Source organism: Myotis myotis, unplaced genomic scaffold (genome assembly GCF_014108235.1).
Source record: "Myotis myotis isolate mMyoMyo1 unplaced genomic scaffold, mMyoMyo1.p scaffold_m19_p_4, whole genome shotgun sequence".
NCBI lineage: Eukaryota > Metazoa > Chordata > Mammalia > Chiroptera > Vespertilionidae > Myotis > Myotis myotis.
In genome coordinates, this window is record NW_023416346.1 from 63023307 (window position 1) to 63036094 (window position 12788).

Genomic DNA, 12788 nt, shown 5'->3' on the forward strand with positions numbered 1-12788 from the left:
TAAGACATTCCTATTCTTGAACTTACATGCGATGGTGGGGGTAAATAAGACACTGGATAATAGCATAACTTGATTATAAACAGCTTGAAGGGATGCCATGTAGGACTGAGAGAAATAGCTAGGTTTTAGAAATAGGAGTGCATGGATCAAATTCATAATTGAGTATTTACAAATTCAGTGACCTGAGGCAAGTAATTTGACTCTAAACTTCTTTCCTATAAAATGAGGATAAGTTCTATCTCAAAAGCATGCTTTAATAATTAAAAATATATAAGGACTATAGTTTCTGTCAAAAAGGCCTAATTGGTCATACTTTTATAAGGCCTTTGCTGCCCCTAAGAACCCTGCCTTTATTGCTAACACTGTCCCTTCTACGTGTTGTGCATTCCACTTGGGAGACAAATTCTCCAGGTTGTCTATATGCATCTCTAGGTCAGGAAACATATTTTGCATCTCTAGTGCCACTGTTCTTAGACTATAGTAAACATTTCTTACTTGTTTGTCAAATAAACATATAAGTACATGTTTTTAATCAATCATTAATGGAAAACTGATCCAGCCATTTCCCATCAATCCTCCCAAATATTGGTTTTAAACCATATCAATGCCCCTTGAAATTAGGCTAGAGTATTTTTTTTTAATTTTAATTTTATTTTTTATTTTTAAATAATCTTTATTGTTGTATTACAGGTATCCCTCTTTTCCCCCTCACTTCCCCTCTCCACCTGTGTCCCACCCCACACCAGGCCTTCACCCGCTATTGTCTGTATCAATGGGTTATGCATATATGAATATGTTCTTTGGTTAATCTCTTCCAATCCTCCTCCCCCTTCCCTCTGAGATTTTTCAGTCTGTTCCATGTTTCCAAGCCTCTGGTTCTATTTTATTCATTAGTTTATTTTGTTTATTAGATTCCTGGTTAGTTTATTATTATTTTTAGGTTCAATTTTTGATAAATATGTATTTATTGCCATTTTATTATTCATGTTTTTTATCTTTCTTTTTACTTCTTCTTCAAGAAGACTAGTTATATGCTTTGTTTATCTTTTATAAAAAACTAGAGGCCTGGTGCACAAAATTCATGTACTGGGGGGGGGTGGGCATCCCTCAGCCTGGTCTGCACCCTTTCACAATCCAGGACCCCTTGGAGGATGTCTGATTGCTGGCAGTCAGACATCCCTCTCACAAATCCGGAACTGCTGGCTCCTAACCGCTCACCTGCCTGCCTGCCTGATTACCCCTAACCACTCACCTGCCTGCCTGATCACCCTTAACTGCTTGCCTGCTCACCTGATCGCCCCTAACTGCTTGCCTGCATATCCCTAACCACCTCTACCTCGGCCCCCACACCAGGGACCCAGGCTTCCCTCCCTCTGGTGAGTCGCAGGCACCTGGGATCCTGGGAGGCTTTGCCCGGGCCCTGGCTTTGTCAGGAAGGATGTTCGGAATGACGTCTGGAAGATGTCTGGTATATCCAGTCTAATTAGAATATTACCCTTTTATTATTATAGACTAGAGGCCAAGTGCATGAAATTCATGCACAGGTGGGGTCCATAGGCCTTGTGGACGATCAGGGCCAATCAGTGCCAGGCTGATCAGGGCCTGAAGGCCCAGCGGGGTCGGGAGAGGAGATGACAGTGGCTGGGCTGGGTGAGGAAAGAACAGAAACCATACACCAACACTACCCTCAGTGCCCCACCACCCCACTGTTCCCCGCCTCCCCCCGTCCTTCCCTCAGTTCTGCGCTGCCACTGGGGGCCTGCTGGCTGGGGGAGGGATGAAGGGAGGGGCTGGGGAGGTTTTGATCCTCAGTTTGGAATGTGCAGGAGGCAGCCAATCAATGATGCTCTATCATCATTGATATTTCTATCTCTATTTCCCTCTCCAAAATCAATCAAATATATATTTTTAAAATGCAAGGATTTTAGAGGAAGAAAGGTAAGGCAAGAGAGCTATTGACAGGGGGGCATTTGAGATCTTGCTCACATTTCAGATAGGATAACATAAGGTGGTCCTCAGGGGGTTACAGGTGAGGAGTGGCAGTGGGTGGAGCAGGGCACTGCGGGCTGAGGGACGGGATGTAATGACAGAATTTCTGTGACAGTGACACCGAGCATGTGTTGGGGCCATTGCTGGAATTATTCATCCCCAAGAGGTTTTCATTCCAGACGGAGGAGGAACATGGAGATCAACAGGCCTTTCTTAGCCTAGAATGTGACACGGGCGTCAGGAGCAGGCTTCTCTACTTCCCTACAAATGTAAACATGCCGTGTAACTGCACATGGATGTCAGTCACATGGCCAAATCAATGCCCAGCCAGCCCTGGTGGCTGTGTCCTGCCACTCTCTGGCTGTGCTGTGGCACTATTGGCTGGGGGGGGGGGGGCGGGGAGGGGGGGCCAAGCCATGTCCCTAAGTGCACATAGTATGCTAAGAAGTAGGCAGGAAGCCAAAAGCTGGAAGCCGGAGCTGAGGTGGCCTGGCAGCGCTGCATCTGCCATGGAACTGGATGGGGAGCAGATGTCGGTGCAACCAGCTTTGGAGTCAGAGGGGCTGTGCTTCCTGCACATCTCTGGTGAGTCCCCGTGAGTCCAAGGCGTGCCAGCTGGGCCAGGCAGGGCCTGGGAGGACTTTCCCTCCTGGAGCCATTCTTCCCAGAGTGGCAGAGTCAGCTGCTTCCACTGCCCCCGCTCCAATTTATTTTTTATTGGAAAGGAAGCTCTGGGCTTGTGGTTCGTGGAATCCCTGGGCCATAGCATGTGCCTCCAGGCCTTAATGCACCCCGCTCCCCCTCGTCTTGCTTTGAGCATCTGGCCCCTGGTGGTCAGTGTGCATCATAGTGACTGGTTTGCCGGTTGTTCTGGCAATTCTACCATTATGGTTGCTGGACTTTTATTATATAGGACTAGAGGCCCGGTGCACAAAAATTTGGGTACTCGGGGGGGGGGGGGAGGGTCCCTCAGCCTGGCCTGTGCCTCTCGCAGTCTGGGACCGCTCATGAGATAACAACCTGCTGGCTTAGGCCTGCTCCCGGGTGGCAGAGGGCAGGCCCAATCCCTAGGTGCAGCCCCTGGTTGGGCTCAGAGCAGGCCGATTGGGGAGTTGGGGCGCTGCCCCCTGTCATGCACAGAGCAGGGCAGATCTGGAGGTTGCGATGCCACTCTCAGTAACGCTCAGGGTAGGGCCGATTGGAGGGTTGGGGCGCCGCCCCCTGTCACACTCAAGGCAGGGTCGATGGGGAGGTTGCGGGGCCACCCCCTGTCACTCACAGAGTAGGGCCGATAGGGAAGTTGGGGCACCGCCCCCTGTCACACACAGAGCAGGGCGGATCAGGGGGCTAGGGCGCCGCACCCTGTCACACTCAGGGCAGGGCCGATGGGGAGGTTATGGCTCTACCCCGTCACACACAGAGCAGGGACCATGGGGGGCTGTTAGGGAGCTGACCTCTATCACCCACAGAGCAGGGCCAATCAGGGGGTTGGGGCACCACCATTGTCACACTCAGGGAAGGGCCGATGGGGAGGTTATGGCTCTACCCCGTCACACACAGAGCAGGGACCGTGGGGGGCTGTTAGGGAGCCGAGCTCTATCACCCACAGAGCAGGGCCAATCAGGGGGTTGGGGCACCACCATTGTCACACTCAGGGAAGGGCCAATGGGGAGGTTATGGCTCTACCCCATCACACACAGAGCAGGGCCCGTGGGGGGCGGGGTTGGGGCACCACACCCTGTCACACACAGAGCAGGGCCAATCAGGGGGGTTGGGGCGCCACACCCTGTCACACACATAGCTGCAGGCCGATTAGGGTGTTGGGGAGCTCCCCCCTATCAGGCACAGAGCCGGGCCCGTGGGGGGTGGGTTGGGGAGCCTTCCCCTGTCACGAACAGAGCAGGGCGGATAGGGAGGTTGTGGCCCCGCCCCCTGTCACACACAGAGCCGCAGGGCGATCAGGGGGTTTGGGCGCTGCCCCCTGTCATGCTGATCCTGGTGCCGGGAGGCATATTACCCTTTTACTATATAGGATAGAGGCCTGGTGCACGGGTGGGGGCAGGCTGGTTTGCCCTGAAGTGTGTCCTGGATCAGGGTGGGGGTCCCCACTGGGGTGCCTGGCCAGCCTGGATGAGGGGATGATGGCTGTTTGCAGCTGGTCACACACCCTTCAGGGTGGAGGTTCCCACTGGGGTGCCTGGCCAGTCTGGGTGAGGGGCTGAGGGCCGTTTTCAGGCTGGCGGGTGACTGAAGCTCCCAACCGCTCCTTTTTTTCTTTTTTTTTTTTTAATTCTGGGCCAGCTTTAGCTCTGAGGCTTGGCTCCAGCTCTTAGGCCTTGGCTGCTAAAAGCAGGTATCTGGTTTGTTTGGGTTCTATAATCAAAACACTGTTTCAACTCCAGCTCTGAGATCCTGGCTGGCTGAAAGCAGGTTTCTGGGGTTTTGTTTAGCTTCTATATTATAACAATGTTTCAAACTGCAAGCTCAGAGCCCAGCAGCGGCAGGTGGGGAACGTTGGAGTCCTCCATCACTGAAGCAAGCAAGCCTCATGTTCGCTTCAAGCTGCCTGGCTGCTGGCCGCCATCTTGGCTGACAGTTAATTTGCATATCACCCTGATTAGCCAATGGGAAGAGTAGCGGAGGTACAGCTAATTACCATGTTTCTCTTTTATTAGATAGGATGGCATGTTTGTTCTTCATGTTTGCTTTGTTAAACATTGAGTAATTTCTTGAATTGCTACTGGTATTTTTATTGAGCATTTTGGGGGAACTAAAGCCTTCCTTTCCTGACTATATGGTAAAGTCACTAATATATGTCCTTTGATTCTAAATGATGGCTTTGCTGGGTAATCTTGGTTGTTGGCCCTTGCTTTTCACTACTTTGAATATTTCATACCACTCTCTTCTGGTCTGCAAAGCTTCTGTTGAAAAATTAGCTGACAGTCCAATGGGAGCTCCCTTGTAGTAACTACGTCCTTTTCTCTTTCTGCTTTTAAGATTGTCTCTATATCTTTAGCCTTTTACATTTTAATTATGTGTCTTGGTGTGGGCCTCTTTGTTTCAGACTCTCTGCACTTCCTAGACTTGTCTGTCTATTTCCTTCACCAGGTTGGGGAAGTTTTCTGCCATTTTTTTCAAATAGGTTTTCAATTCCTTGATCTCTCTCTATTCCTTTTGGCATCCCCATGATGTGAATATTGGTAGGCTTAAAGTTATCCCAGAGGTTCCTTAAGCTACCCTCACTTGTTTGGATTCTTTTTTTCTTTTTGCAGTTCTGATTGGGTGTTTTTTTGCTTCCTTATATTTCAAATCACTGATATACTCTACTATTGAGTCCCTGTAAATTATTCTTCATTTCAATTATTGTATTTTTCATTTCTGACAGATTTTTTTCCATCTCCAATTTAATTTTTTTCTTTCTCTTTGTTGAAGTTCTCACTTAGCTCACTGAGCATCCTTATAAACAGTGTTTTGAACTCTGCATCAGATAGATTGCTTGTTTCCATTTTGTTTAGTTTTCTTTTTCTGGATTTTTGTCCTTCTCTTTCATTTGAAATATGTTTCTTTGTCTTATTTTGGCTACTTCCCTGTGTTTGTTTCCACATATTAGGTAAAACTGCTATGTCTCCTGGTCTTGGTAGAATGGCCTTATGTAATAGGTGTTTTGTAAGGTCTAGGAGCACAGCCTTCCTGGTCATTGCATCTGGGTGCTCTAGGTGTGCCCCCCATGTGGGCTGTGTGCATGTCAAGGGGAGTGATATGCATGCAGGCCAATAGGGAGTGAGGACTTACTGAGACCACCATGGAGGATCTGTTGTGCAGGGGCTGACCCCAGGGAGCAGGACTTGCTTCAGTAGGGCTCTGGTACCTGATGAGTTATCCCTTGAGTGTGTCACTTGTGGAGATGGTTGGGTGGTGCTTTGGCATAGTCTGAAGCTTTCCATCCAGTTCACTGGTTCTGTGACCTCCTGGAAGACTAAGGTTATCAGCTGTCTCCACCCAGCCCAGGGCCACCTGAATGAGCTACAAAGCAATCTGCCAATAGATTCTACTTGTACTAGGCTTAAAGGTGCTGTGGAGAAGCCAAACTAAACCAAAGCTGACTGCTTCTAGTGTTGGGCCTGAGGCCACTTAACAAGAGGTAGGGGGCACGCTTAAGTCAATGCTGGTTATTTGAAAGATTTTAGCAAAGTTGAAATATGCGACAAGACAGGCCATTTGTATTAAAAACAAACAAACAAAACAAACAAAAAACCAAAACAACAACAACAAAAACTACTGGAAACGACTTGGGATGGCCAGCAACTTGGGTGAGACTGGGTCTCAGGGAATTGTCAGAGCAGGGTGAACAGTGTTAGACAGGTTGATAGAGACTCAGATATAGTATTTGCCTGCTGGATTTGAGGGGTGAAGGCTCAACAAGGGAGCAATGGCCTCTGCCGTCACTTCTGTCTGAGAGAAAGTTGCCCTACCAGCCCTCGTCATAATGATAGACAATTCAATTCCTCCCCATATGTCTCTGGCACCTTTCATGCTGCTGGAGATCAGAATGAGTGAGTCTGAGTAAGTTGTGGGCCCTTTAAGGAAAATGTCTGGGACACCAGAAGCCTTCCATCTCACTGAGCCACAATCCCTGCTAAGTTTCACAGCTAGAAATTATGGGAAATTCTCTTTTTCCCAGCACTGGAATTTTGGGCTTGAGGCCTGGTGTGGGGCTGGAACCTCTCGCTTCTCAGGGAATACCTCTGCAGCCAAGATAACCTTTCCAATTTTTAACTGACAAATGTAGGTGTGGGACCAGCTCATTCCACATCTCCGTCCCTCCTACCAGTCTTAATGTGGCTTCTTCTTTATATCCTTAGTTTTCAGACTTCTGTTCAGCTAGATTTCAGGTGATTCTGAATGATGGTTGTTCTATAGTTTAGTCATAATTTTTATGTAGTTGTGGTAGGATGCAAGTATCACACTTACGTACTTCATCTGGACTGGAAGTCCTGTTACATAAACTTTGAAGAATTATTTCTTACAGTTTTGTTATTAAAAGTTAATTTAGCTCTGAGGGAAGATATCAAAATGACAGCACTGGACACTGAAGTTCTCTATCAGTGACTGTCTAGTGAGGTAAGGCAAAGAGACTGCACATTTCTCATGCAAGGTGCTGCGCAGTTATAGATCTCTAAGTACTTAAAACATTCTGAAAAATGATGGATTAGTCATTGTTGAGTATAGAGTGTCTGACTCAATAGTAATATACTAATAATATTAAAGAATGTGGTCAAACTCGCATCCCCATAAAAGGCATATTAACTATGCTAATTTGTATAATGTGTAGAAACATATAATCACCACTTTAGTAGCAATCAAGTCAGTACCATAGAATAGTACCATTAGTAGAGTAGTTAGTACAGGAGTACAAAATGTACTTGGATAATATAATGCACATCCCTCTCTGTAGCTTCCACAAATGAGAATGACTGGAGGACCCCTTTCTGTCAGAGAGCATCTTATTTTCTGTTAACAAATGTGTTAAATACAGCTTGCCAAAGACTATCAGGAGCACAACAGTAGTCAAATTCAGGTATATTAGGCTCTTCAGCAAGAGAGAGTACATAAAAGGGCACCATGGGTGTCTTGAAAGAAAGGATTTAGGGAGGAGGACTTAGTGGCTTTTGAAGGCTGAAGTTAGGAAAAGGATGATTTTGGCACGAATTGGACCAAATCTATAAACTAAAGTGTAGTTGCAACAGTCAGTGAACTTATCTTTAGAGCATACACATCTGTTCATGTTACATTGGTTTATCTGTGGTCTCCCCTAGAAAACATGGGTTTGAAAGAGCTCTTGTTAATGCTTCACTAGTTTGTGATTATGGTTTGGTTGGGAAGAGTTTGTTTTGTGAGTCATTGTATAGTTTTTCAGGTGTGTTTTCTGTCTTTTATTTTTCAGTTACCCCTCATAGCCTAGCAGCTAGCAGGACCATTTTTCATTTTAATGATCTCCTCTTCCCACCCTTCTCTGGTCATTCTTCAACCGAAACTGAAGGACAAACCATTATCTTCTGGGGACTTGATCAATCCAGATCTGTACCACTATTTGTCGGGTCATGATGATGTAACGTGCTTTTGATGGTAGTTGTTTTGATCTCTATAGGCATCAGGCCTTTTTCTTATTCTTTGAGTTGGATGATCAATTGTTGTATCATCAGGCATGACAGCAGAAGCACAATAGCATTTAAACTCTGGATTTCACATATCTGGCCACTGCACACAGACAAACACTAAGACAAGGATTATTATTAAAGTTTGAAAGGCCACAGTCCTAAATGTCCAAATACAGGCCATGGAAATATGGCCAGAATCTATTTGAATTTTTATTTGAAAAACAGGTGTCTTATTTTTCTTTGATCTTGCTATGTATTGCTCAACTTTGCCAGTTCATTTCTCAAGAATTATTATGTCTGAACAAAATCTGTGATGCTGAATTAGGACATGTCATATTTGAAGAGAAGAGAACCAACTATGAAACTTAATCTAAAAACTTCTGGCTGAATATTTTCAGTGCCCAATTTCTAATTCTTATTTTGATGTTAGTTTTAAATTTTTGTTTTGTTTTATGAGTGATCCAATGTCACTGAATGTATATTTATTAGAGGGCCAAACAATATTGGAAGAATTTAGGTGTCATAAGGTGTTTGTAGAAGAAAGCAGTAAATACAGACTGGGGTTTCTTAGACCTGGTTTACTAGCTATATGAACTTGGGCAAGTTTTTTTCTGTTTTTATCTTATTTTTTTGTTTAAGCATCTCTATGACTCGGCTATCTCCTCTGTAAAATGAAAAGATAAATAGTACCTACTTCAAAGTATTGTTGAGGAGATAAATGAGTTTGTAAAATACTTGGTCAATGACTGGTACAAGGTAAGAAAATTAGGAATCCTTATTAAATAAGTTTTTTAAAAATACACTGAATATGTTGTTCTACCAAAAGTCTTTTTTATCAGGTCCCTAAGTAAAAAAAAAAAAAGATAACTGATGATTTTCCAATTTTAATGGCCATAAAAATTACCTGAGAAAATTTTAAAATATCCTTAGGCATAGAGAAAATTTTAAAATATCCTTTAGCATCAATCAGGCCTACTATATCAGGCTCTCTCAGAGTAGAGTCTAGCATCTTAAGCAAGCATCTCAGGTGGTCTCTGAACCATCTAGGGTAAGCACTATAGAACAGCCTTGACTGGCTAAAGGGAACCATATTAAGATTATCATAAATACATAGATATCTGAATATTATGATATTTTCTCTTTTGGACTACATTATAAGGCTAACTGAAAACAAGGAAACTGACTATATACAGTTGACCCTTGAACAACATGGATTTGAACTGTGCAAGTCCCCTTATACATGGATTTTTTTTTCCCAATAAATATATACAGTACTGTAAATGTGTTTCCCTTATGATTTTAATAATGTTTTCTTTTCTCTAGCTTACTTTATTGTAAGAATGCAATATATAATATATAAAACATGGATTAATTGACCGTATATGTTATTGGTAAGGCTTCTGGTCAAGAGTTGGTTGTTAGTAGTTAAGTTTTGAGAGAGAGTCAAAAACTCTACCTATATTTTCAACTGTGCAGAGGGCTCCCCTAACCTTAGCATTGTTCAAGGGTCAACTCTACATATAATGTCAAGAAAATATGAGCAAAGTTATTTATAAAACTAAAAATAGAAGTTGTGCCTTTAAAAGAAAAGGTATCTATTATGTCATATAACTCTAACGTAATTTTCATAGGTTCATTCCATAGATACTTATTGAGTGCTTACTATGTGCTAGGCATTGTGACTATCTCAATGAATTAAATGGAGATGAAGATAGGATGTGGTCCTAGCCCTCATAGAAGGCACTCATAGTGATAGCTCTAAATAATGATGATTCCTGCCTGTGATGGTTCATTTTATTGTCAGCTTGATGGGGCTAAAAAATGTCCAGACAGTGGGTAAAACATTATTTCTGGATATGTTTGTGAGGATGTCTCCAGAAAAGATTATCATTGAAGCCTGTAGGCTGGGAAGATCACCCTCACCGGTGCTGGTGGGCATCATTTAATCCCTTCAGGGCCTGAATAGAACAAAAAGGCAGAGGATGGGAGAATTTGCTCTCTTGCTGAGCTGGAACATCCATCTCCTGCCCTCATAAATAAAAGCTCTGGTTCTCAGACCTTTCAGCTTGGACTGGGACTTAGATCTTTGGCCCCCATTCCTTGGGTCTTTAGACTCTGATTATGACTTAAATCATTGGCTCCTTGGTCCTCAGGCCTTTGAGTTTGGACTGAAGCTACACCATTGGTTTCCTGGGCTTCTAACTGGCACATGATATGTCTTTCTCTACATTGGGTTATATCCTACTGGTTCTGTTTCTCTAGAGAACCCTATGACTAATATACTATTGTCCAGTAGATATATCATAAATGAAGATGATGAAATGTACTATATTGAAAGTCTTTCCAACTTTTATTTAAGTTGTATCTTTCACTAAATGAACACATTTTGCATTTGCTAAAGCACTCCCTAAAATCTTCTCATAATCTTTCTGTAATTGATTCCAGCCAGACCTGACTTTGATCCCCTCATAAATACTATAAAAGGTATATATTTAAAATAAACAATAAAGCTGTCCTTTATTTATCTGATCTGTCCCTACTCCTTTATTGTGTCCTTTCAGATGTGTTCTATACATATACCTGCATGTATATTTCTGTGCATATGTGCCTTTCACAAAATAGTAATACAATGTACAGACTATTCTGTACCGCTTTATTCCTTTAATTCTATATCTTCCTATACTTTTAATACTATATCTTGGCCACTCTTCTATTCAGTCCTGACATATATGCTTTACTTCTAAATGATGGTGTCACAGTGTGCCATTACATGGATGCACAATAACTTAATTTTCTACTAATAAACATTCAATTTGTTTTAAATTATTTTGCTATTGAAAGTAATGATACAATAAATATTTTAGTGTTTATCTGAACAATTGTGTGTGAGGAGTGAATTATTCAAAGTAGAACTGATGGGTGAAAATATATCTACATTTAAAATTTGGATATAAATTGTCAAATGGCATTGTAAAAAAATCATACCAATTTACCCTCATACCAAATATATGAGTGTCATACACTGATACTATGCCAATCTGAAGGTGAAAATTTCTATCTCTTTGAAGTTTAAATTTGCATTTATTTGTAATGAATAAAGTTGAGTATCTTTTCACATCTTTAAAAGACATTTTTATTCCTCTTCTGTGATGTCTGCCTTTATGATCTTTGCCTACTTTCTATTGGATTGTTGTTATTTTTTCTATTGATTTGTTCTTTATATAGTAATAAAAAATTCCCTTTTTCATGTCACAAATATTTTATTACCAGCATATTTATTTGTTTTCTACATTATTTAGATGCTTTATCTTGTAGAAAAATTTTGTTGTAGCCATTCAAGTTTGCATGTTTTATTTCCTGTGGTTTTTATATTCTGTGTTGTGTTTCTAAAGTCCTTCCTTATACCTATTATTTTTAAAATTGTACCATATTCTCTCCTACTACTTTTTTGGCTTTATTTTATTTTTAAAAATATGGCTTTATTTTAATGTTAAATATTTTTATCTACAATTTGCAATGTTACCTTAGTGCATACTAAATTTCCTAGTGTACTCTATTTCAGGGGTGGGCAAACTTTTTGACTCGAGGGCCACAATGGGTTCTTAAACTGGACCGGAGGGCCGGAACAAAAGCATGGACGGAATGTTTGTGTGAACTAATATAAATTCAAAGTAAACATCATTACATAAAAGGGTACGGTCTTTTTTTTTTTTTAGTTTTATTCATTTCAAACGGGCCGGATCCGGCCCGCGGGCCATAGTTTGCCCACGGCTGGTCTATTTCGAGCTTCTCTATTCTGTTTCATTAATCCATCTCTTAAGATGTAGTATTATTTGATGGTGCTAGATTCCACTCATTCATCATATTTTAAAAAGAATTTCCCTGCCTCTTCTTACACATTTATTTCTCCATATATAGTTTTGAGTAAGCATATCTAGTTTGAAAAAATTTTATTGGGAATTTATAGATTCATTTTTAGAGCACTGATATCTTTAAAATGTTGAGACTTCTTAGCCAAGAATACGGTGCCTTCCATTTATTTAATTCTTCTGTTAAGTCTGTCAGTGGCAAAGTGACCAACAAGAAAACTTTACTGAGATGCAGATGTGGGGCTAAATCACTAGGTAAATGACTGATTCCAACATCGAAACCAGCTCAGCATTATGTGCATTTCATATTTGGGCTTTAGCAAAATTTTAAATGACTCTAGATAATGGACATGTTAAATTTGTAAATGCTAAGGCTCTATTCTAAAATCAGTCATACATTTTCCTTTTTAGCCAGGAAAGTTACTAAATCATAAATACTGTAAATCAAAATCATAAATAATTACAGTGAAATGATTCACATTGTTTTGAACATTATTTCAAATTTTATTGTCAAATACTACCAATAAAGGCTTCTCAAATTAACTTTATAGGTGTGTTTGCCAGTTAATTAGTAATTGTTAATGAATTATATTCACAGTAGGTTGCTGGTGTAAGAAACGTCCAAACTTATAATTTTCGTAAGAATTTATTTGAGTCAAACTGACAATTTCTGAGATACAAGATCTCAAATGCTCCCAAGAATGAGTTTTGCAGTTTCTTTCATACATTTGAAGTTAAGGAGGGAGGGTAAGGAATATTATATGAATGTGGG